Source organism: Rattus norvegicus, chromosome 6, assembly GCF_021556685.1.
Source record: "Rattus norvegicus strain SHRSP/BbbUtx chromosome 6, alternate assembly SHRSP_T2T, whole genome shotgun sequence".
NCBI lineage: Eukaryota > Metazoa > Chordata > Mammalia > Rodentia > Muridae > Rattus > Rattus norvegicus.
This window is the reverse complement of record NC_141539.1, coordinates 145,813,110-145,840,269: the sequence shown is the minus strand read 5'-3', so window position 1 is coordinate 145,840,269 and position 27,160 is coordinate 145,813,110. Positions and strand designations below refer to the sequence as shown.

Here is a 27,160-nt window from a genome sequence, read left to right as displayed (position 1 = left end):
ACCCAAAAAGCTTTAAAGCTTGGTATTTTTTATTTATTATCTTGTTTTATTTACTACTAGGAGATAGGGGGTTTTTGCTCTGCAGTGCACATGTGGAGGTCAAGGACGACTTTGTGGAGCTGATTCTCTTCTTGCACAGTTGACTCTGAGGATCAAACTTAGATCAATTGTCATGCTTACGGAGGAAAGAGCCCACATTCGCTGGTCCATTTTGCCAGTCCAAGTTTTAAAATTTCTGGTGAGAAAGAAATCGTTAAAGTTAAAAACAGTAATAGCAGGAAGAAATACACCCAAGCTCCTACCCTGGGTGCCACTACAATGGACAATGGACGAATGTGTGCTGAAGTATTGGAAAAATGGAGTTCCTGGGCGGTGTGATGGAACAGAAAGCAATGCCGTAGTTACCACCAAAGGCCAAGTGATATCCGTGGTCTTGGTTGCCACTGGAGACTGTATGGGTATCTGAGGGCTGTGCTGCCTTGGGGGTACATGCTGAGCTGAATGGTCTGCACTACCACCAGAGACATCTAGGACCATGCTGCTGCTGGGGGCCACATCTGGGTATATGATCCTATGGCAGCTGGGATCTGTGTTGATGTCCCAGGCCCATGTTACCACCAAAGGCTGTGCAGGTGTCCCTAGTATTGTCTGCCATCTGAGGTATTGTGCTGAGCTGGCCCTGCCCTTCACTGGCCACCATATTTAGAAGAGTGAGCCCTGTACTTTGCCTGGGCAGCACAGAAGAGCTGATCCTGGTGGCAGGAGTGTGGGTGAGCTGGTCAGGGAACATGAAAGCAGGAGAGATTATCCTTCCCCTTGCCAGCTGTGGTAGCTGGATCAGTCCTGGAGTGCTTGCCCTGGTGGCATGGGTGCAGAAGAGCTGCTGGGATAATTGACTCAGCTACCTCCCAGATCCAGATCCAGGACTTGAATGGCCCACCCCAACAACTACCCCATCTGTGATCTGCTGGAGTGCATGAAAGGGATTGTCCTAAAGATCCAAATAACAGAAAAACAGCATGGCATCAGAGAGGAGTTCCAGTCAGGATCCAGTATAGATAGTGTAGGAGAAGACAGAAACCTCAAAACAGACCAATGACTCATTGCTGTAACATTTACAAGTAGAGATGTGACACACTGTGACACTGTACAGTTTCGTCGACAAGATATTTTTATTCTATCTTATTTTACTTTCTTTGGGGATGAGGCAGTTATAAGGGCAGATATAAAGGGACAGGGAGATGAGTGGGCTTGGGGTACATGATGTGAAATTCACAAAGAATCAATAAAAAGGTTTTCTTTGAAAAAAACAGTAATAGCAAGAAAGAGTTAAAGAGAAACAGAAAAAAACAAGAAGTGGAAAGCAAACAAAAATGATGAAATAACCAAAAGGTATTTCTGTACACTACAGACACAAATTAATCCCTCAACAAAAGCAACACTGTCGTGTGATGATATATTAAAGTGTGCTTGAATTTTTCATGTAAGATATATACCTTATCATCATCATCATCATCATCATCATCATCATCATCATCATCATCATTATATTTTATTAGAAAGTGAAAGATCTGGAAGCCAAAAGTATTGGAAAACACACTGACAAGTACTGAGCAATGAAGTAGAGTTGTTCTATTAAAGGGCCAGCAAATGTTACTACAAAATTAAACTTAAAATTTGAAAAGAAAATATAGCGATTGTCTTTTGTGAGTAGTAAAACTGTCAGAAGCACAAGTAAAACACTGACAAACTCACTGTTGTTGTTGTTATTATTACTATTATTATTATTATGTGATTTTAAAAAAAAAGTCTTTCTGTAAACAGTCAATCAAAAGACAGACAAGAAAATAGGGATTAAATGGAGATGTTGAATATACGCAGAAACAAATAAAGGAAGCCGGCCCAATGGGTCTTACCAATTTCTTAGTTTAGCAAGTAAATAAAGCATTTCTTCTCCAGCTACACATTACCCTTACAGACTATTTCCTATGCCTTTACCATAGGAAATAGGTTTGAGTGTAGCTTCTATGTACCCAGATCTTCTTTATTTTTTTTCTTTTTTTCCATTTCTTTTTTTTTTTTTATTAACTTGAGTATTTCTTATATACATTTCAAGTGTTATTCCCTTTCCCGGTTTCCGGGCAAACATCCCCCTCCCCCCTCCCCTTCCTTATGGGTGTTCCCCACCCAACCCTCCCCCCATTGCCGCCCTCCCCCCATAGTCTAGTTCACTGGGGGTTCAGTCTTAGCAGGACCCAGGGCTTCCCCTTCCACTGGTGCTCTTACTAGGATATTCATTGCTACCTATGGGGTCAGAGTCCAGGGTCAGTCCATGTATAGTATTTAGGTAGTGGCTTAGTCCCTGGAAGCTCTGGTTGCTTGGCATTGTTGTATTTTTGGGGTCTCGAGCCCCTTCAAGCTCTTCCAGTTCTTTCTCTGATTCCTTCAACGGGGGACCTATTCTCAGTTCAGTGGTTTGCTGCTGGCATTCGCCTCTGTATTTGCTGTATTCTGGCTGTGTCTCTCAGGAGCGATCTACATCCGGCTCCTGTCGGTCTGCACTTCTTTGCTTCATCCATCTTGTCTAATTGGGTGGCTGTATATGTATGGGCCACATGTGGGGCAGGCTCTGAATGGGTGTTCCTTCGGTCTCTGTTTTAATCTTTGCCTCTCCCTTCCCTGCCAAGGGTATTCTTTTTCCTCATTTAAAGAAGGAGTGAAGCATTCACATTTTGATCATCCGTCTTGAGTTTCGTTTGTTCTAGGGATCTAGGGTAATTCAAGCATTTGGGCTAATAGCCACTTATCAATGAGTGCATACCATGTATGTCTTTCTGTGATTGGGTTAGCTCACTCAGGATGATATTTTCCAGTTCCAACCATTTGCCTACGAATTTCATAAACTCGTTGTTTTTGATAGCTGAGTAATATTCCATTGTGTAGATGTACCACATTTTCTGTATCCATTCCTCTGTTGAAGAGCATCTGGGTTCTTTCCATTTTCTGGCTATTATAAATAAGGCTGCGATGAACATAGTGGAGCACGTGTCTCTTTTATATGTTGAGGCATCTTTTGGGTATATGCCCAAGAGAGGTATATCTGGATCATCAGGCAGTTCAATGTCCAATTTTCTGAGGAACCTCCAGACTGATTTCCAGAATGGTTGTACCAGTCTGCAATCCCACCAACAATGGAGGAGTGTTCCTCTTTCTCCACATCCTCGCCAGCATCTGCTGTCACCTGAGTTTTTTATCTTAGCCATTCTCACTGGTGTGAGGTGAAATCTCAGGGTTGTTTTGATTTGCATTTCCCTTATGACTAAAGATGTTGAACATTCTTTAGGTGTTTCTCAGCCATTCGGCATTCCTCAGCTGTGAATTCTTTGTTTAGCTCTGAACCCCATTTTTTAATAGGGTTATTTGTTTCCCTGCGGTCTAACTTCTTGAGTTCTTTGTATATTTTGGATATAAGGCCTCTATCTGTTGTAGGATTGGTAAAGATCTTTTCCCAATCTGTTGGTTGCCGTTTTGTCCTAACCACAGTGTCCTTTGCCTTACAGAAGCTTTGCAGTTTTATGAGATCCCATTTGTCGATTCTTGATCTTAGAGCATAAGCCATTGGTGTTTTGTTCAGGAAATTTTTTCCAGTGCCCATGTGTTCCAGATGCTTCCCTAGTTTTTCTTCTATTAGTTTGAGTGTGTCTGGTTTGATGTGGAGGTCCTTGATCCACTTGGACTTAAGCTTTGTACAGGGTGATAAGCATGGATCGATCTGCATTCTTCTACATGTTGCCCTCCAGTTGAACCAGCACCATTTGCTGAAAATGCTATCTTTTTTCCATTGGATGGTTTTGGCTCCTTTGTCAAAAATCAAGTGACCATAGGTGTGTGGGTTCATTTCTGGGTCTTCAATTCTATTCCATTGGTCTATCTGTCTGTCTCTGTACCAATACCATGCAGTTTTTATCACTATTGCTCTGTAATACTGCTTGAGTTCAGGGATAGTGATTCCCCCTGAAGTCCTTTTATTGTTGAGGATAGCTTTAGCTATCCTGGGTTTTTTGTTATTCCAGATGAATTTGCAAATTGTTCTGTCTAACTCTTTGAAGAATTGGATTGGTATTTTGATGGGGATTGCATTGAATCTGTAGATTGCTTTTGGTAAAATGGCCATTTTTACCATATTAATCCTGCCAATCCATGAGCATGGGAGATCTTTCCATCTTCTGAGGTCTTCTTCAATTTCTTTCCTCAGTGTCTTGAAGTTCTTATTGTACAGATCTTTTACTTGCTTGGTTAAAGTCACACCGAGGTACTTTATATTATTTGGGTCTATTATGAAGGGTGTCGTTTCCCTAATTTCTTTCTCGGCTTGTTTCTCTTTTGTAAAGAGGAAGACAAGTGATTTATTTGAGTTAATTTTATACCTAGCCACTTTGCTGAAGTTGTTTATCAGCTTTAGTAGTTCTCTGTTGGAACTTTTGGGATCACTTAAATATACTATCATATCATCTGCAAATAGTGATATTTTGACCTCTTCTTTTCCGATCTGTATCCCCTTGATCTCCTTTTGTTGTCTGATTGCTCTGGCTAGAACTTCAAGAACTATATTGAATAAGTAGGGAGAGGGTGGGCAGCCTTGTCTAGTCCCTGATTTTAGTGGGATTGCTTCAAGTTTCTCTCCATTTAGTTTAATGTTAGCAACTGGTTTGCTGTATATAGCTTTTACTATGTTCGGGTATGGGCTTTGAATTCCTATTCTTTCCAGGACTTTTATCATGAAGGGGTGTTGAATTTTGTCAAATGCTTTCTCAGCATCTAATGAAATGATCATGTGGTTCTGTTCTTTCAGTTTGTATAACGGATCACGTTGATGGTTTTCCGTATATTAAACCATCCCTGCATACCTGGGATGAAGCCTACTTGATCATGGTGGATAATTGTTTTGATGTGCTCTTGAATTCGGTTTGCCAGAATTTTATTGAGTATTTTTGCGTCGATATTCATAAGGGAAATTGGTCTGAAGTTCTCTTTCTTTGTTGGGTCTTTGTGTGGTTTAGGTATAAGAGTAATTGTGGCTTCGTAGAAGGAATTCGGTAGGGCTCCATCTGTTTCAATTTTGTGGAATAGTTTGGATAGTATTGGTATGAGGTCTTCTATGAAGGTTTGATAGAATTCTGCACTAAACCCGTCTGGACCTGGGCTCTTTTTGGTTGGGAGACCTTTAATGACTGCTTCTATTTCCTTAGGAGTTATGGGGTTGTTTAACTGGTTTATCTGTTCCTGATTTAACTTCAATACCTGGTATCTGTCTAGGAAATTGTCCATTTCCTGAAGATTTTCAAGTTTTGTTGAATATAGGTTTTTATAGTAAGATCTGATGATTTTTTTGAATTTCCTCTGAATCTGTAGTTATGTCTCCCTTTTCATTTTGATTTTGTTAATTTGGACGCACTCTCTGTGTCCTCTCGTTAGTCTGGCTAAGGGTTTATCTATCTTGTTGATTTTCTCAAAGAACCAACTTTTGGTTCTGTTGATTCTTTCTATGGTCCTTTTTGTTTCTACTTGGTTGATTTCAGCTCTGAGTTTGATTATTTCCTGCCTTCTACTCCTCCTGGGTGTATTTGCTTCTTTTTGTTCTAGAGCTTTTAGGTGTGCTGTCAAGCTGCTGACATATGCTCTTTCCTGTTTCTTTCTGCAGGCACTCAGCGCTATGAGTTTTCCTCTTAGCACAGCTTTCATTGTGTCCCATAAGTTTGGGTTTGTTGTATCTTCATTTTCATTAAATTCTAAAAAGTTTTTAATTTCTTTCTTTATTTCTTCCTTGACCAGGTTATCATTGAGTAGAGCATTGTTCAATTTCCACGTATATGTGGGCATTCTTCCCTTATTGTTATTGAAGACCAGTTTTAGGCCGTGGTGGTCCGATAGCACGCATGGGATTATTTCTATCTTTCTGTACCTGTTGAGGCCCGTTTTTTGACCAATTATATGGTCAATTTTGGAGAAAGTACCATGAGGAGCTGAGAAGAAGGTATATCCTTTTGCTTTAGGATAGAATGTTCTATAAATATCCATTAAGTCCATTTGGCTCATGACTTCTCTTAGTCTGTCGACATCACTGTTTAATTTCTGTTTCCATGATCTGTCCATTGATGAGAGTGGTGTGTTGAAATCTCCCACTATTATTGTGTGAGGTGCAATGTGTGTTTTGAGCTTTAGTAAGGTTTCTTTTACATATGTAGGTGCCCTTGTACTTGGGGCATAGATATTTAGGATTGAGAGTTCATCTTGGTGGATTTTTCCTTTGATGAATATGAAGTGTCCTTCCTTATCTTTTTTGATGACTTTTAGTTGGAAATTGATTTTATTTGATATTAGAATGGCTACTCCAGCTTGCTTCTTCTGACCATTTGCTTGGAAAGTTGTTTTCCAGCCTTTCACTCTGAGGTAGTGTCTGTCTTTGTCTCTGAGGTGTGTTTCCTGTAGGCAGCAGAATGCAGGGTCCTCGTTGCGTATCCAGTTTGTTAATCTATGTCTTTTTATTGGGGAGTTGAGGCCATTGATATTGAGAGATATTAAGGAATAGTGATTATTGCTTCTCGTTATATTCATATTTGGATGTGAGGTTATGTTTGTGTGCTTTCATTCTCTTTGTTTTGTTGCCAAGACGATTAGTTTCTTGCTTCTTGTAGGGTATAGCTTGCCTCCTTATGTTGGGCTTTACCATTTATTATCCTTTGTAGTGCTGGGTTTGTAGAAAGATATTGTGTAAATTTGGGTTTGTCATGGAATATCTTGGCTTCTCCATCTATATTAATTGAGAGTTTTGCTGGATACAGTAACCTGGGCTGGCAGTTGTGTTCTCTTAGGGTCTGTATGACCTCAGTCCAGGATCTTCTGGCCTTCATAGTTTCTGGCGAGAAGTCTGGTGTGATTCTGATAGGTCTCCCTTTATATGTTACTTGACCTTTTTCCCTTACTGCTTTTAATATTCTTTCTTTATTTTGTGCGTTTGGTGTTTTGACAATTATGTGACGGGAGGTGTTTCTTTTCTGGTCCAATCTATTTGGAGTTCTGTAGGCTTCTTGTATGTCTATGGGTATCTCTTTTTTTAGGTTAGGGAAGTTTTCTTCTATGATTTTGTTGAAGATATTTACTGGTCCTTTGAGCTGGGAGTCTTCACTCTCTTCTATACCTATTATCCTTAGGTTTGATCTTCTCATTGAGTCCTGGATTTCCTGTATGTTTTGGACCAGTAGCTTTTTCCGCTTTACATTATCTTTGACAGTTGAGTCAATGATTTCTATGGAATCTTCTGCTCCTGAGATTCTCTCTTCCGTCTCTTGTATTATGTTGGTGAAGCTTGTATCTACAGCTCCTTGTCTCTTCTTTTGGTTTTCTATATCCAGGGTTGTTTCCATGTGTTCTTTCTTGATTGCTTCTATTTCCATTTTTAATTCCTTCAACTGTTTGATTGTGTTTTCCTGGAATTCTTTCAGGGATTTTTGTGTCTCCTCTCTATGGGCTTCTACTTGTTTATTTATGTTTTCCTGGAATTCTTTCAGGCATTTTTGCGATTCCTCTCTGTAGGCTTCTACTTGTTCTCTAAGGGAGTTCTTCACGTCTTTCTTGAAATCCTCCAGCATCATGATCAAAAATGATTTTGAAACTAGTTCTTGCTTTTCTGGTGTGTTTGGATATTCCATGTTTGTTTTGATGGGAGAATTGGGCTCCGATGGTGCCATGTAGTCTTGGTTTCTGTTGCTTGGGTTCCTGCGCTTGCCTCTCGCCATCAGATTATCTCTAGTGTTACTTTGTTCTGCTATTTCTGACAGTGGCTAGACTGTCCTATAAGCCTGTGTGTCAGGAGTGCTGTAGACCTGTTTTCCTCTCTTTCAGTCAGTTATGGGGACAGAGTGTTCTGCTTTCGGGTGTGTAGTTTTTCCTCTCTACAGGTCTTCAGCTGTTCCTGTGGGCCTGTGTCTTGAGTTCACCAGGCAGCTTTCTTGCAGCAGAAAGAATGGTCTTACCTGTGGTCCCGAGGCTCAAGTTCGCTCGTGGGGTGCTGCCTACGGGCTCTCTGCAGCGGCAGCAACCAGGAAGACCTGTGCTGCCCCTTCCGGGAGCTTCAGTGCACCAGGGTTCCAGATGGTCTTTGGCTTTTTCCTCTGGCGTCCGAGATGTGTGTGCAGAGAGCAGTCTCTTCTGGTTTCCCAGGCTTGTCTGCCTCTCTGAAGGTTCAGCTCTCCCTCCCATGGGATTTGGGTGCAGAGAACTGTTTATCCGGTCTGTTTCCTTCAGGTTCTGGTGGTGTCTCAGGCACAGGGGTCCTGCCGCTCCTGGGCCCTCCCCTACGGGAGCCCAGAGGCCTTATACAGTTTCCTCTTGGGCCAGGGATGTGGGCAGGGGTGAGCAGTGTTGGTGGTGTCTTCTGCTCTGCAGCCTCAGGAGTGCCCACCTGACCAGGCGGTTGGGTCTCTCTCTCACAGCGTCTGGGGGCAGAGAGCTGCTGCGGGCCGGGTACCCAGATCTTCTAATATTGAAGTTTATTCCCATCGTGAGGTACTAAACTACAGAAACTTTAATCTGACTGGTATTTAAATGAGGGAACTTTGCGAGTAGAAACAGTTATTAGAGAAAAGGCCCCATGACTGAGCCCTGGTAGCTTTATTGGGAGAGAAAGGACAGAGAGACATATACACATGCACACCCTTGATTCTTGCCATGAGATACCATGCATATCTTTGGATCCTGCCAGGAAGAACATTCCCACGCATTGTTCCTTGCCTTTTAACCCCAACTGTGAGCCAAAATAAGTTACTTCACAACTTACTTAATTGGTGGTTGTGCCACTAGCATCAGGAAACAGATGAATAAGACTTCTAACAGATTTTCAAGATGGACACCGTACCCTGTTCTCTAACTAATTGCAATGGAGTCTTAAATCAACTGGAAAATGGTAACAAGAAAAAAAAATGTTTCATCGTATGAGATTCTAACATGTGCTTACAGCTATGTTTTAGGGAACAAATAAGGGAAAGGAGAAAGAAGGGGAGAAGGGGGGGTTGGGGATTTAGCTCAGCGGTAGAGCATTTGCCTAGCGAGCGCAAGGCCCTGGGTTCGGTCCCCAGCTCCGAAAAAAAAAAAAAAAAAAAAAAAAAAAGAAGGGGAGAAGGGGAGTATGCAGGCAATGGATTTATCGAAGACAGAGCAACAATCTGGAACTGTTAAAGGTTACAGTTCACCTAGTGAGAGCAGAGCTTGCTCTGAGGCCCCTCATGAGGTAGTCCAGGTGTGCCATGAGGAAATACTTCCAAAGACACCTGACATCATTAAACCAAACTAAGAGACTATACTTTCTGTATGTCTGGTTCCAGTAGATTGCTGAAAAGTCCCAAGGACACTTCCAGATAAGGTGTGTATGGGAGAATGGTGAGCTGACTTGGTGTGTGACATGACCTTGCTCATTTGTAGCCCCTGTAGTCCTTCTCCTACGCTATCTGAAAAGGCCCAGGGATGGCTAATTTTAATGGTCAGCTTGACACACAATCTAAGATCATCTGGGAAGAGTGTGGTGAGAAGGATTATCTAGATCTGGTTGGCCTAGACAGGTATTTAGAGGATTGTCTTGACTAGGTTAATGGAGGTGGGAAGACCCTTCCACTGTGGGTGCTGCCATTTCTTAGGCACTGGATCCTGAACTTTGCAAGCACAGAGAAAACAAACTGAGCACAAGCACACCTACATTAATGTGTTCTTCGCTATTTCTTGGTTATAGATGCAACACAATCAGCTGTTTCAAGCCCCTGCAACTATGGCTTCTCCACAATGATGGATTATATATAATCTGAAACTGTAAGCTAAAACAAATAGACATTTTCCTAAGTTGCTTTTGTTAGAATATTTCACCAGAGCAATAGAATTGAAACAAGGACAGGCTCGTTTCCAGGGTGGGAAAGATGGACTTTCTGACCATTTAATATCATACTTCCTTAGGCATCATCTGCTTGCAGTTCTGTCTCCCAGCCATGTCAGGTAGCTCCTTTAGGAAAAAGAGTTCCTCCCATTCAATGTTACCTCTTAACTGCAGAACACAGACTCAGAATAGAAGGAATTCTCAACAGACATTTTCCAGATAAATATTAGGAAATCTGTTCTTCTTAGCTGTGACTGTCTTCAAGGTCTCTTTGGCAGTGTAAATCAGGGAGAGACAAAAAGAATTCTGAGTTCTGCAAGAAGAGGCTAAAGTAGTTTGGGAGTTTTCCTCTTTCTTTATTCTTTCATGGAAGAGCGGAGTTCTTTCAAGCTGATGACGAGTAATAACCTACGAAGTGAATGCAGGTCAAAAAAAACTGAAAAGGTGTTACTGGGCTTAGGGGACAGGAAGGGAAATAAAGTAGGTTAAACTTCTAAGAAAGAAGAGCATATTCACTGTAAGGAGAACTAAACATGGCCCAGCAAGGCTCTACAAGATCCAAAACTCAATTTAGTAAGTCAGGTTCATGCATGTCTGGGGTAGTAAGCCAGCAAATGCCCCTACAGGGTTTCTTCCAGCTCTTTGGTTTATGATTTACACTTACAGAGTGAATTTGAAGCTACAAACTAAACACTGAAAAATCATAAGCAACTTTGAACTAACTAGAAAGCATAATTAGATTTTTGTTGGACTTTATTGAAATCAGGGTTCTGGCTAACAGAAGAATCTTGAAACACTCATTTAGGAAAAGACTCTTAGGAAAAAAACTGGGGTACATCCAGAACAATGCCACAGATCTAAGTTTGCATGCTATAAGATTTAGTCTGTGGTGTGACAGGCAAATGATTATAGAGAGACAGTTTAAGTATTTTTAGGCACAGTCTTCAAGAGAGATAATTAAGTCCTTAAGCAACATGAGCCAAGTAGTTATTTCTATAAACATTCTGGGACATCTTGTCAATTCACACTTGTGTGTATACTTAATTCTATATGCTTTTTGTAAGCCTGTCTCTGTACGAAAGGAGGGTTTTTTTTTCCAAACATGTCTCAGGGAAGTAATTCATTGCCTCTCTTGTGCTTCAATCAATATTTTCATTGTTTAGTAGCACCTATGCCACAGAATACCTAGAAAAAATATTTCTATAAAATGCTTATTCATTATATCTTACTTGTGATTTCTAAGCTGATTTGAAAAGTTAACAGACTAGTTGTGAACACATTATATGAAATTTAAATGAAATGTTGATATATAAAGAAACATTCTTTATAAGTGTGAGCCTCTAGCTATCTCTGTAGCCACCCCCCCCCCGAAAAAGAACCTCTTAAAACAGTCTTTTCTTCAACTAACAATAAAAAATTGGTTGGACAACTGTAAGTGGCCTACATATTTTTCTTATGAAAATCTTGTCATTTTTTTAGACAATTGTGAACCTAAAAATGTCTTATATTTAAAGTAAGATACAAAAAAAAAATAAAGTAAGATACTATTCGTCCTTCTACTTGCGGGGAGAAAGACAGAGTATTCACTTGACAATATTCTGTAGAAAAGGCTGTATCTTTGTAGTTAGTAACTGTCACACACACACAAAAATGGTTGATAAAGATTTATTGACTAGTTGAATGACCAGGTAAACACATTATTGTTTGTCTGAAGTGTCCCCAAAGGTCATGCACTAGCTGCAATGCTGAAAACCACAGGAAGTGTGAAGCTCCATCACCAGTTTGTGCCTCCGTTAGCACTGAGTGTGTATTTTTTTGTGGGAGGTGGGGAGTTGCTCTGCTTCTGGATTTTTTTTGTTTGTTTGTTTTTGTTTTTTTTTGGTTTTTTTCAGAAATAGCATCTAATATTGTAGCCTAGACATCCCTGGACTTCAATAAGGAAGCCAGGCTATCCTTGAACCCATGACATTCTTCCTGCCTTACACTCCAAGTGTTGAAATGGCAAATATGAGCAAATACAACCAACATTTCAATGCATTTGAAGAATATATTTTGTTTCTAGATCCTGCTTTCCTGATATCAACCCCACTCCTCTCCCTTCCACTCTACCTCTCTCCCTCTTCCTCTATTCATTTCTGTAGTGTTTACTACAGAAATATACACAAGGGAAGAAAAGCAATTAAGGATTACTTTTTCCCATATTGTTATCTGTTAAGTAGTCATATAAAATAGATTTTGCATGCTTAGATAGAACACAAAAATATACTTATCCATTTATTCATTCTTTGATCCATTGATGTCTACTGTGTTTTGGTATTTATATGCACAGAAAGAGGATATTCATGGCAGATAAAGTAGATAAAAATCTTCATGTTCAGAGCCAAGGATACAATATTCTATGGAGAAGTAACTAGAGGGCTGGGGATTTAATTCAATGATAGGTTCTTGCCTAGCAAGTACAAGGCCTGGGGTCTGAACTTTAGCACTAGAAAAGGAAAAAGTATTAAATTACAGCAACATGTGTTGTAATGGAGAACATTCCACAGGGATCTAATCTATCCAGGAAGTCTAGTAACACTTCCTTCAGAAACTACTTTTCATTTTAGTATTTCTCAGGTGTGTGTGTGTGTGTGTGTGTGTGTGTGTGTGTGTGTGTGTGTGTAGGTCAAAAGATGGCCTCAGACTCCCTGAAGCTAGAAGATTTTGAACTACTGAACTTGGGTGCTGGAAACAGAACTCTACCCCATCTGAAGGAACAGCAACTGCTCTTAACCACTAAGCCAGCTCTCCAGCTTCAAGGAAATGTCTTTTAAGCTGTGTTAGGGGATTACTAAAATTGAAGGAGATAAATATCTGAGCATAAACTCATTACACGAAGGACAAGGTATGTGTGAAGGCACCAAGATAGGAGCAAGCATAATTCTTTCCATAAAACAGAAGCTCCAATGAGGCTGAAACTTAGTGAATTACAAGAAGAAGGAACACAGGAGGCTATATGAAGTGGGGAAGCCATATCCTGCAGGGTGCTGTTGGAAGGATCAGTGACTGAGGCCCATAAGGCATATGGGTTGCATCCAAGCTATCTGCTATATGCTATTCTCCTGCAGACCTGATCCCAGAAGACTGGATTCTCAGGCTCCTTTCCCTTCAGACCTAAGTTAGTTTGAATGAAAAGAGGCACTAACAGGAGACCTTGACTCAAGGTGAAGGTGAAATGATTTAAACTCTCTGTTTCCCTACTGTTTATCAACTTACTGCTGTGGCAACTCTCCCAGGAGAGTGAACAAGAGAACTCACTGATTACCAGGAAAGCTATCTAATGACCCCTTAAAGATCAAACAAAATTTCATTACTGTTCATTGGAATTAAGGTTTTAACACAGGAACTTGGGGGTTCTATTATAGCCATAACATATTGATACATTTTTAGATAGTGTTATAATGAGAAGAAACATTTTGAATTTTGAAAGCTATAACACACTTCAAAATGATTCTCTAATGTCTCAAATTAGCTAACTTATTGAGCTCTATAAGGCACTATGCTAAAAGCTTTGCAGATATGAATATTAATTATCTTATTTTGCTTCCATCAACTCTATTTCCTTTCCCACACATTCTACCTATACCAAGGGGAGTGAAATGTTTACAGTTTAGTCCAACTAAAAACAGAAGCAGTATCTACCACAACTGGAGTTGCTCAAGTCACAGCAAGTGTCTTCACTCCCTGACTTCATGCTCTCTGTCTTCTAACCCATTTGAGAGGTAAATGCACTTCTCAGATTAATTCATCCTAGTTCTTAGCCCTACATATTTCAGATAAAACTGCAGAGAGAATTTGGGGTCCCCAAGAAGTAGGAGCCGCTTCCAGGAGAAGGGTTCATTGGGCTCTGAACTAGGCAGAAGATAACTATACCCACAGCTGTAGAGAGATGCTTGCCCAAAGTGAATCCTGGAATCAAGAGGCCTCCCAGAAGTGACTCAAAACAGAGGCTTACATGAGAGAGGAACCTGGAAAGGAGAAACACCCAAGCATTGTGGACAGCATATGCCTTGAAACCTTTCAATCTACTCCCTGGGAGGCACCAGAGAAACACAGACCAAGACCCTCATGCTGCCTCTGAAGACTTTAAGGACTGTGCCCTACATGCCCTGGAGCCTTGAAGTCTCTTTATATATAATAGTTTTTCAAATGAGTCAAGGGGAGATAATACTCTACCTGGACATGTAAATGGTACTACCGCTGAAAATAACCTTCTGAGAAATCTAATGCACTTATCTTAATGTGAATGTCAATCGTACGTAAAAGACAGTTACAACCATGTTTTAATTTTATTAAATTTGTTCATCTTTGCTTGTAAAGGACAGGTAAGATAAATCATTTTTAGACACTATTACTTGCATCTGTGTGATGAGAATATCTTTGTACTATTAGTTAATTCATGTATTTTTTTTCTTTTGTAGGCATACATCTACCAAGACATGCCCAAGCCTCTCTTTAGGCCACTGGGAGAGAATATTAGAGACTGCAGTCCTGTTTCTCAGAGGCAACTTGTGTCATATCTGGTACACACAACCCCAGACATTCATCTTCAGGCTCAACTTCTCACTGTTCCTTCCTTTGCTTGCTTGTTTCATCTCTTGTTCATGAGCAACCTTGCAATGTATTATCATGACAACTGTGTGATGGCTGACCCACAGCCAAATGAGAAAGGCATGGTTTTTATATCTCCTACTTTGTTCATCTCTTTAACCATTTGATGTCTTGACTCTTTCCCTATGCTTCTCAAGCTACCACAGTGACTCTATGCTTCTCCCTCATTCCTAAACACTCATATTATGGACCTTTCCTTTCTTTTCTTTTTTTTTCTTTTGTAAAGAGGTTAATCTTTACAAAAATTCATCCCACGTTACGTGTTAGTTGTCTAGTGTTCTGAGACATTAGGTTTCCCTTATGTGATAGTCTGAGATAAAGATTTGCATTTCGTCACCATACCACCTCTGAGTTTTAACTGAACACTGACTGGGTGTTGTTGCTTTCTTTCCATTGCTGCTTACATTTTACCTGCTCTGACAATGTTCCGTATATTATGGTTTCTCAAGTTTTACTGTGCATCAGGATTTCCTAATGGAATTACTAAAATCTAGACTTCTGGATGCCAACTACACAGATGCTGACTTGGTAGTTCTGGGGAAAGCTCCATCAGTCTCTATTTGCTTATCATTCGAGTGTCAAACATTTCCTCATCCCATCATGTACACAAACACTTGGCCCCAGTTGGTGCCACTATTTTAGGAAGATGTGGAATCCTTATGACATGGGACCTACCTGAATAAGAAAGTAGGGACAGTCTTTTAAAAGTTATACCCAGCCACACATCTGTTTCTGACTGCCTCCTGACCTATCTCTTCCCTGTCCACTCCTGTATTGGTGTCACCTGCCATGAACTCCACATAGTTCAACAATGGTCCATTGCAGACACTCTCAACTGAGATCAAGATCCAGCTCCTGTCCAAATGGAACACACAGAAGCAAGTCAGGCTTTGAAACTGGACCGAGGCCTCTTTACTGGCTCTAGCTTCCAGCAGAATGAAATATGATTTTATTCTATGTACATTTATGAACATATAGCTGATCCCTACATTCAAGATCCATCAATACATACAGAGCTGACTCCAGTTCTTATAAAAAGACCCTTTCCAACTTCATCAAGGCTGTGGTCAACTAATATGTAAATCCCATAGACATGATCAAGGCTAATGACCAGTTTGAAAAACTGAACATTAACTTGAGTCTAAATGTCTCTTCATGAAGTGGTAGGAATGACAAAGACAAAAGCTTTAGAGCAGTGTGGTCCTCATATCAAAAGCAGCAATAGAACTTGGATCAGATCACTCTGGACATCTTCCAGTATGAAAAAAGGCTACAGATAGGACACAACCAATAGCCCTGCTAGTCTGACATGATGGCCTCTGGTACCAGGCTACATCTCTAAGACCCTCAAGAACATTATCCTGCCACCCACATGATAATGCACTGTTAGCCTCCAGCCGGGAGACTAGCTAGAAGCAGTGCACCAATCATGATGAGCAGCCAGGTCTTGGGTCTGGGACAACAGATTTACTACCCAAATTATTGTATGAAGGGCCTAGAGGCTGAAGGAGCTCCACCTGGAGCTGAAGACTGCTCAGGTGAGAATTCAAGGATCTGCCCTTTTACTGACAAGGAGCGAGCCAACTACTGTGGTGTTTATTGGTGCTATGGTAGGTTCTTGTGGTTTTCTGTGTTTTTATGGGTTTTTTTTATTGTTGTTTTATGGGTTTGTTTCTTTCCTTCTTTGTTATTTTTAGGCTGGAGCACATTCTGTGGCCCTATTGTCCTTAAACTTCCAGCAATCTTCCTGCTTCAGCTCCCTGAAGGGTGGTATGACAGACCCATGCCATCATACCTGACTTTTTCTCCCTGTCATGCCTTGCTTCCTTCTCAGGACTGGAATATCAGGCAGGGACAATGTGGTCCTTGGTGGGATAGCCAGTTTGTTGATTTCCCAGCAGAATCTGGAGCAAGCTTTGTATGTGGTGGGAAGAGACTGACTCCAACGAGTTTCCAGTTTCTTCATCTCTTTCATCAGTTTTTTGGGTTCCAAGACCACCAAAACTTGAGGCACTTTCAATGAAAGATACCAGTGTATTTTTGTTTTATCTCAACCCCTACTATGGGAAAGCTGGATACTGAAAACAAGGCCTTAAAACATTGCAGGCATTTTGAGGGACTTTTAACCCTCCCAGTGACCCAGTACAAAAAAAGTACTAGGTTTTAACTAAGGAAATTTTTAGTAAGAAAAAGCTAGATGACACACACACACACACACACACACACACACACACACACACACACACACCAGAAACAAAATTTTTAATACAAAAAACAGGGAGAGGGTTGGGGATTTAGCTCAGTGGTAGAGCGCTTGCCTAGCAAACACAAGGCCCTGGGTTCAGTCCGCAGCTCCGAAAAATAGAAAAAAAGAAAAAAAAACTTTGATAAAACAGGGAGATGGTCAGATGGCTTAGCATTTAAGAGCAATTGCTGATCTTGTAGAGGACTAGAGTCAGATTCCCAATACCATCATCATGGCTTATAACTGTCTATGATGCCTAAGCACCAGACACACATGAGGTACACATACACATGTGCAGATAAAACACTCACACGCATAAAATAAAAATAAATCTTTTAAAAATAAGATAAATCATTTTAAAGTACCCATTTCTGGTTGTCAAGTTCCTTTCTTACTGCCCCAGCCTTCATATGAGGAATCTCTGCCACATTCTCCTGGTGGAGTGAGCACCACGGTTTCACCCCACAATGAAGAACCCTCTGATGAATACCTCCCTTAAGGTGCTGTTTGCCATATTGACACTGAGGCAGAAGTAACTAATGCAAAAAATTGCTGGTGAAAGTGGAGGCTATTGTTATGACCATGGTTCTTTATTGCAGGTATTCAAAGAGGAGGTAGGAAAGTTGCACCAAGTATTCAAATATAAGAACCAATGGAGGTCATTCTCATTCAAACTACCACAGAGGGGGAGAGAGGGAAAGGGAGAATGGAAGAGTGTGTGTGTGTGTGTGTGCATGTGCATATTGTGAGATTTTTGTGTGTGTGTATGTATGCATGTGCATATTGTGAGATTTTTTGTGTGTGTATGTATGTGCTTGTGTGCACACGTGTGCATGTGCATGTGTGTTTGTGTCTTTAGGGGTTTCAGAATCAATCATGGAAGAGATAGAGAAGGTTTTATAAAGGAATTGTTGCCTAAATGTAAAAGGATGACAGAGATGATAGAACTGTACCTTATTCGAAGGTATTGTTGCTGAATTACTGGTGTCATGAACTCCTCTCATTAGCTCTTCTAATGTCTGGTTATTTAAATTAAATTTAAAATTGTAATGCTTACTTTCTATGTTAAAATATTAGAATATAAACATACTTTCCTTTGTCTCCCAATATTTGTGCCTCCAGAAGGCATTTCAGAAATATTTTTTATCTGTTACTAATGGTTAAATAAAAATTGTGAGTCAAATGACAAACCAAAACCTTATGAAATGTCATGAGTTCCCTTCATCATGAGTAAGCAATCAACATGCTCTTCAATAGAATTTTCATTCATTAAAATTCCATTGCAGACCAAAGTACTTGTGAACCACTGGCTGTTCTACGGCTTAAACATTAATGGATGATTTGGACATTAATGTAGACTAAACTCTAGGTGAAATAGTCAAACAATGTCCTGCCCCAGAATTGCTACACTGCTACTGTATGTGAAGATACTGCACCTGCCATCGGAGAAAGGTACTTAGTCAGCAACCAGGGGCTTAGATCCATGCTGCCTACACCACCAGCAGACAAACAGAATTCAGATTTTTATTCTGCTGGCTTAGTTTGGAGCCCAAGTCTTTCAGAAGACTATCAGTTTAGAGGAATTCAAATTATACCTGGAAGCACCATCTGGGAAATGTTTATGCCTTAACCTCGGCACTAAAAGCCTCAGAAGAGAGAAATAAAACAGATATTTAGGAGACTTATCACACAGCACCCCCCAAAGCTAACAGTGATACTAACACATATGTACAGACATATGACTGCAGCCAGAAGGTGGTATAATGTCCCTACCACAGTGAGTGTTGAAACACAGGTCAAGTTCACTTGTGCATTGCAGCAGAGAAGACCACGCATAGGGACATCATCCAAAACCAGTAGAACCAACAGAAAGACATTTTCAAACTTTCTTCTAAGTCCAATAACCTGTCAAAAGTTATGAATGAGGTCTTTGAAACCATTAACACAGGTTCGTGTTTTATTTCTTCAAGAGTAATTAAACATTTCCATTTCTTCCATTTCTATGTTGAACTGGGTTTTGTTGTTGTTGTTGGTTGTTGTTGTTGTTGTTGTTGTTACAACATTTTTTTTCGTGTCAAGCCAGGAGAGGAAGAGAGTCAGAGAGAGAGAGAGTTTGTTACAACATTTGAGAGTGTTCTGATGAAATGTTTATATGAAAGACATATTAAACATTTGTTCAAGGATTTATGTTACTCCATAATATGAATCAATGTTGCTTTGCCACTTTAATTTTGAACACACAGATACCAATAAGAGTCTGTAGTTTGGCTTTCTTGCTTCTTGATTTGAACCAATTGTCCTTTTCTCTACAACAAGTTTTATGGCATAAAGACATTTGGACAAACTGAAATAAACTGTATTCATAATTATATATAAGATCATTGAAGTCCACTCTAAATTATTTAGGACATAATTAAGAAGTAATTCCAGACCAAAACAAATGAAGACATGAATAATTTCTCTGAAAACTTAGAAAATTACAATTTTTTGAATGAGAATCTCAGTAAGACATTTAAAGCAGTACTTTTCATTTCCCTAACAACCCAATCTACTCTGAATAATGGCTTCTTAAAGGCTAAGATTCACTAAGGTTCACATGCTCATCCAGAAAACTGGAAAGTTGACATTTTCTCAAAAGATAAGCTGCGAGGGAAGGAAGCTGTGTGGCTCTGCAGAAAGTCAGATGTTATTAACGAGTGTGGGCTGCAGCTGTTACACATGAATCATTGTGAGGAACTCAAAGTCTCACTGTTCGGTGCACAAAACTATTAGTATAATTCAGCCTCCGTTAAGTGGTGGAGAGCTGGCGACGAACCAGCTGGATGGTGGGACACAGTTATCATAATAAATGGGGTTTCTCTTTGGTCAGACAGACAGCTACACACCTTCCCACAGTGCAGACTGAAATTATTAAACATGAGGACGGATGAGATAGCTTTGGTCTTGTTCAAAATAAAACTTTGTGAACAATTCTTATTCTTCGTCAAAGAGATCTAAAAGTAATCTAATGGCATAAAAAAAGGCTCTGTCCTGTCTACATTGGTAGCACCATAAAAAATTATTGATTTCATAACCCCCTCAAAATTATCATATATAGTCAATAATTATTGTTATTTTAAGACAGGGTATTGTATACATCAGGTTGCCCTCACTCTCTCCATGTCACCATGAATATTCAAGTCCTCTCCTCCTGCTCCCATCACCTTAGTGCTGGGACTGTATGTGTGTATTGAACCCCCTACCAGCTAAGCTACATCACAAGTTCCTAGGAGTCACCTTTAACAGAATTTCCGTGTATCTCTCTTTTCTATCTGTTTACTGTCTCTTTCCTGTGTGTATGTGTATTTATGTGTAAGAGTGCATGTGTGTATGTGTGTTTATATATTTGTGTGTATGTTTGTACATGTTGAAGTGTATGCTCACCCATCTTTTTTCCATCACTCTTCACCTGACTTTTTTGGAGATAGGATGTCTCACTGAGCATGGATCATGATGCTTTGGCCAGCCTCACTAGCCAGGAAGCCCCAGAGATCCTCCTGTCTCTGCTTCCCCAGTGTTGGTTTTAAACACATGAACCACTATGCTAAACTTTTTACATGTGTGCTGGGTATCTAAACTCATGGTTGGACACTAAACATTTCACCAACCGAGCCATTCAGCATATATCTTTTAGCGAAATTAATAAAGAAATGATTTTGCAACTATTTTCAAAACAGCAAAATTTATGTAGTCATGAATAGCTAGAGGAAAGTCTTCTAAAGTTATGTTTTTGTTAGTTTAAATCATAGCAATGTATTTTCAGTGTTGAGTTGCCTAATATTACAGACTGTAGAACATTTTTACTGAATGTTATTTCATCCCAACTAAAATTCTATCAAGTAGATAGGATAAGTGATACTTTTTCCATTTACAAAAGAGCTTATGAAAAATGTTATCAAAGGCTAACTGGCAAGTTTCTAAAGACTGGACTCTGGCCCAGCGATGCTTATTCTAAACAATAACAACAGCAAAAATAAATGAGAAACCATCTCGACTATCTTCCCCGGAGCACAAACAAGCAAAAACATTTCATATTAAAAACATATACTACCATGGAAAATGCTTTGCGTGTACCCTGAAACACTGTGGTTGTTTAGAGAAGAGAATCTGGAGAGTTTTAGGCAGCACTGAGGGGAGGAAGACAGGAGGTTTCCTTAGCATTCCCCTCCATGAACCAAAGCTTTCTCCTTATCAGGGCACTGCAGAAATTGTTAGCCTAGATAAAGCATTACGTTTCAAGGAGCAAAGAAAGTCAAGTAAAAAGGGCTTGGGGCAGGCTGGTTGGCTTCTTCGTGCCTCCTGAGAGTTCTGAAAAGCCCTGATTAGCATGTGAGAACAAAGTATATTTGCACCACCTAATTACAGTGCCACGTATGGCCTGAACCTTACTAAAAAGAAATAAAATATTTGGAATGAAAGGCCCTGATTTACAAAAAAGTTTTCTAGCTCATTCTGTAACTATCCCCAAGGGGATTAATTAAAGAAAAACGCATAATAGATGAAGCATTTCCATTTAGAAATTTTAGGGCCAATGTACATCTCCAAGTAAAATAGAGGGTGGAGTTATGGTAATTTTCCTTGTATGCCACACAACCCTGAACTGTGCTAAGACCTGCAGCTGGGGCTTCCTGCCCTCCCAGGGAATAATGAGTTTCTAATGAGCTCTTTTGCAGCCATAGCTACTCCTAACCTTAAGAGAAGCTTGATGCTAAATGATATTTTCTAAATCCATTTCTTTTGAGTGGCCAAAGGGCTTCATGTAAACAAAATATATTTTCTGTCAACAATTGAGCAATAACCAGCAAACAGCATTTGTTTCGAAAAGGCAAATTAACATTTGTTTCAGGAGGAAGCCTATTTTAGAGTATTTTGCTTTGGGGCTGTAACTAATCACCAATTCCAAATATTATGCACTTATATAAAGGTTCTAAGATGGTTGGGTTGTTTTTTTTTTTTTTAACAAATTGAGAACGAGCAAAACCTCCTAACAATGATAATAAAAGTGGAAATAAAACGTAGTATAGAAGAGAAATTCTACTGTTTACTGCTTTCCCTTTTACAAATAAGTTAGTTCGACATTCTGTTCCTTGAATGTAGCAGGCATCCTGTGTTTCCTGTTAGACACCTAGGGAAGTTTGTAATTATGTCCATCGTTATGACAACAGAAAGTGACAAGTGAGTCACTGGTGAGCACATAGATCAGAACTGAGAGAGAAAACTAGAAAACAGAGGCGGCATTATGTTTTAGCAATAGAAGTGCATTATACAAATCAGCTAACTGTTTGTAAAGTCCTACCACTGATTATCACAAAACAGACAGACTAATGAGAGATCATTTTAACCTCCCAGATTACCAACAACAGAATAAGGTAATTTTCAGTGCTGCTTGGATGGCTCCATGTTGGTGGTATAGTACTGAGCATAGATAGTTGCCTTTCAGTGCTAGTGAGAAACTGAAGGCACAGTTTACATCATGTGGTCAGGAAAGAATCTGGTGTGGTCCTGTCCTCATATGAAACACAGTTGACAATATTTATCAAAAGGCTTCTAGCTGAAGTATAAAAATTGAGACATAGTATATAAGAAGATGTGTAATGATGCTAAATTCAAGTGACTTCTTGTACTTTTCACCCCAAACATTATATTGAATGGTGTTGAGTACTTGATACAATGGAAGCAATTTTATTCAACTGAAAAAATCTGATTTGGAATGAAAGGAGTTAGGATATGAAACATTTAGAAGGAATTCTCTGTACATGTCTGTCTGTCTGGGTGTATGTGAGGTTGAGGGGTTGGTATACAACTTGTGGGGGTTTGAATAGAAATGGCTCCTGTAAACTCATTTGTTGGAATTCTTGGCACTATTAGAAGGTGTGGTCCTGTGGGAGTAGGTATGGCCTTGTTGGAGGAAGTATGTATCTGTGGGAGCAGGCTTTGAGGTGTCTGATGCTTATGCCTGGCCTTGGTGGTGCATAGTTCCCTGCTTGCTCCTTTCAGATCCAGATGTAGAACTCTCAGCTCTTTCTCTAGCACCATGTCTACCTGTAGGCTACCATGCTTTCCACCATAACGATAATGAACTAAACTTCTGAATCTGTAAGCCAGCCTCAATTAAAGGTTTTCTTTTATAAGAGTTGGCATGGTCATGGTGTTTCTTCACAGCAATAAAGCCCAAACTAAGCCAGAAATGTACATGTATGCATGCATGCAGAGGATAGAGGTCAGTGCCAGATGTCTTCTATTGCTCTGCACTTTATTTTTTGAAATGACTTCTCTCACTGAATCTAGAGCTCACTGGTTGGCTAAACTGGCCAGCCAGCAAATCTTAGGGACTGTCTTTGTCTCTGCCTCCCCAGTGCTGGAATCATAAAAAACATTAGCATGCTTGGTTTTTTAAAAATAGTTCTGGGATCTGAATTCTTGTTCTCATACTAGTGAGGCAGGCCCTTGACCCACAGAGCTCTCTCCAGCCTCAGGAATTCTTATTCTTATTTCTTCAAATATCATCCAAGCCCTCTTCCTTTTAAATTATAAAATTTGTTGACACTGCCTAAGGAAACAATCTAAATATATAAAAGTCAAGATAATTATTCAGTTCATTTCAGGGACAAAATTAATGTAATTTATTATTGCATATATGCAATATGCTCAAGTTTTTATTGTGGTTTATATAATAAATATCCCGCATAGGACCATGTGTTTGAGCATTTTCTCTCCAGCTAGTAGTGGTGTTTACAGAGATTATAGAACCTTTTGGAGGTGGAGCCTTGCTAGAGAAAGTATGTCACTGAGAATGGCCCTGAGGTTTGACAGCCTGGCTCCTTTTGCATGTAAAGTTTACTCAGAGAAAGTCTAATGGTTTTCAAGATTAGCCATTTGTGGCAATCAGGCTGATATAATGAATTTGTCACTTGGTAAGTCAATGGGCACTGAAACCCAAAGGAACGAGGGAATAAATGGGGGAATCCCCAATGTAAGCATCTTGAAGTAATTGTGCGTAGGGAAAAGTGTGGATAGTAGCAGGAGAAAAGCCACTGTGTGGAGTCAATGCAGTCTTGAGAGAACACACTGACTCACAAAGCACAGGGTGCTCTGCTGTGGACAGGAAGACAATGCATAGTTCATTCTCTGTGCTCTATGTATGTGCACACTATCTGTGAGTCCCATGAAGGAGCACTGAAGTCCATACCTATGATTCACAGTACCATAGCAAGGCGGTTGCAGTCCTGCTGGCCTTTGAAAATATCATTGAATGAGTTGATTCCACTTAAATCTGAATATTCCACCACCATATTTGCTTTAACCCAAATTGTTTACAATGGCTCATACTTGTGTCCCCATTCCCAGATGCCTGTATCTAGCAATCACCTGCCAATGGTACTGGAAACAAACACACCCACATCATCACAACCCTTTCCTCCTCAAAATAGCCCTCTCCAACAGCCAGCCAAAAAATACAAAAGTTTAAAGCCATTTTTAAATCTTGATAATGGAAAAGAGAAAAGACTTTGTTTTTAGTGATACTCAACCATCTGCATTATGCAGATGTGGATAATACAATTGAGTTTTACTTTCTCTTTCTGATGGTGATTTTTGAAATGGCCTAAATCCATAGTCAAGGGCAAATCTTATCTATTCCAAAGTACCAATCACTAAAAATTTACTCGAATTACAAGGATGAGAATTTATCCAAAAGTAGGAACCTAGGGTTTCTAAACAGAGTATAGGCAACAGTAAATTGCAACTTGCAACCCCCTCCCCTAGGTAACTATTCTTGACTTTGTTCCATCTAAGTGACCGCAATAAATGTAAATGTTTACATAAGACATTTATTGTAAATGAAAAAGGCCTCAGACACTGAGTATTTATATGGTAGACTGCCAAAACTACAATTCTAGTAAATTTACAGAAAACACTAAATTAAAAAAAAGAACAATTAGAGGCAAAATAAAGAAACTGCATTTCTATAGTATAAATGCCTCACTGACTTACCACGAGGTTTCTTTCTTGTATGTCTCATATTCCTTTGTGTCACTCAGAGATCTATATTTCTTTTACTGGCTCTATCATCTCCAAATCCTCCAAATCCTGTAAAGTACACTGATGAATGATAAGAGAGAACAAGTATAAAGTAGAATATATGACTTTAGAAGTCAAGAAATGTTTCCAACATATTCTAATTCAAAATAATTTTGTATCCATGCTTACACCTAGGTTTTCAAAAGAAAGTAGGCCAATATAAAGAAAACCACTCATTGTTAAGGAAAAACAACAACAACAATTATAAAAAGGTTGATAAATGACTGAAACATTATACCAAAGGTCAAGACTCTGTGACCTGTATCTGATTTCCTCAAGTTCTTCAGTGACAAGTAAATCTTTAGTAATGGTCATGTCCATATTCTGTGAACAATGGGATCAGTGTCAGTAAAGAAAAAGTTGTAGGAGTATTGGGAGAGTGATTCCCTCATCTCTCAGCACAGCCAAGGGTGGCTATGCAACCATTAACATTGGTCTTAGTGCAATGAGACAGATTATTGATGCATATACATGCTGATTTGAAAACAGATGAGAAACTCTAAGTCATGAATATAAACAATCCCTTACCTTGATTGTATATTAAATATAACACAATCAAAAGTTAACCTTTCTGTAGGTCATCAAGTCTGTTAAAATCTAGAGAAATTGATGGAAAAGAAAGGTGAATGTTAAACACCATTGAACATAATCTTGGGGTCTGAAAAATTGAAATATGTTCTTTTCTTTAAATGTCCCTAGTGTATTTTGACTCAAGAAATATAAACACCTAAATACCGGCTATTTTAAATTTAGTGATAAGTCCTAATCTCCAGCACCTCAGATATGGATATGCCTGTTTTAAAGCAGTGATTAATATCAACTAAGGTCATTAGGATGGGGGCATAATCATATAGATCTGTCATGATAATTAGGACACAGATTCACAGAAAGAGTAAGTCATGAAAAGATATAGTAATAAGACAATTATCAAAAACCTAAGAAGGCCCTTAGGAAAAAAAAACACAAGTGCAAGGCCCTGGGTTTGGTCCCCAGCTCCAAAAAAAAAGAAAAGAAAAGAAAAAGAAAAAAAACAGACACAGCAAATAGTTTGATTTCCAATTTCTGTCTCCATAATGGAGACAAGGGAATTTCTATGGTTAAAAGCCTGTCAATGTGTGGAACTGTGCTATGCAAGCCTTAGCAAACTAGTACATATGTGTTTACTAAAATCCCACACCTCAGCACTTTCATACATATGTTCTCCCAAATCCTGAAACGTTGGTTTTTTCTTCTCCAGAATGGTTTAGGAGTATGTAATGTGAACTAAAACCAATCAGTCCAAGGCACTAAGGAGTATAAGTTGCTAACAGTAAGCATAGTACATCCTACCCTGTCTCTCAGGCATCGTAGCAGAATCAGAGTGAACTGAAGCATAAGACCATGTTCCCACTGAAATCACCTGTGCAGCATTATCCGGTCATAAAAATGACACCAGAGGCATCATTCATCCTACAGCAGGACACATGGCAGCTTCATCTTAGTGGTAAGGGCACATTCTGTAGATCTCCTCTGTGTTTGGAGGTTACTCCTCAGAGAGATCTTATCCCTAGGGCAAATGTCTCTAAGTTAAAAATTGGTAAGCCATGGTTCAATACAAAGAACCAAAACAGAGACTGGGGAGGAGAGAAAGGAGCTGAGGATGTTTGAACCTGTGTTACTTGAGGAAAGTCTTATTATTTGGTCTTATTGCTGCCCAGTAAACTAAAAGAAAAGTCCTTAAAATAAAGCATTTTACTAACACTGAAAAGCTTCCCAACATGGCCACATGGAACACTGGCTTCAGCGGATTCTCTTCATCATAAGGGTTCTTTGTTCAAATGGATTTGGAAACTACTACACTCTATCACAGCCTTCAGGATTCACAAATTCCAAAGCTCCCTAACCAGGACTTATTAGAATTAGTCACAAAAACTCTATGATGCACATTTGGGGACAATAGCTTTGAAGAGAAAGTCATGAAAAACTATCACTAGAAAATGATGATGCAAATAGATATACATATGGACTAAGAGGTATGAATTAAGAGAGTTGACATCCTCTGCCTCTGCCCTAAATATAACATTTAGATGGTTTGAGCAAAACTCTATATTTTGCATAGCCAAATATATCACCTTTCCTTTCTCAAAAAGGATATTTGATCAAGTTTTTCTCAACTAAACACAGCACACAAAATACTAAAGCACAAATTCATCAGTCAGCCATAGTATTTATTTCCAAAAGTTTTTGAC

At 39.5% G+C, this 27,160-nt stretch overlaps 1 long non-coding RNA gene across 3 annotated transcripts; it reads right to left on the bottom strand.

Moving 5' to 3' along the window:
• On the bottom strand, positions 1-26,711 carry LOC102550983 (uncharacterized). Of its 3 annotated transcripts, none has more exons than XR_015622642.1 (4): positions 26,332-26,679; positions 25,461-25,529; positions 24,846-24,953; positions 1-235 (listed from the first exon to the last, which is right to left on the bottom strand). It is a non-coding gene; the product is annotated as an uncharacterized LOC102550983 (long non-coding RNA). The 3 variants fall into 3 exon arrangements; XR_015622644.1 differs by lacking the exon at positions 1-235 and adding an exon at positions 18,750-18,824 and having other exon boundaries at positions 26,672-26,711; XR_015622643.1 differs by lacking the exon at positions 1-235 and adding an exon at positions 18,750-18,824.
• Between the last annotated feature and the right edge of the window lie 449 nt (positions 26,712-27,160).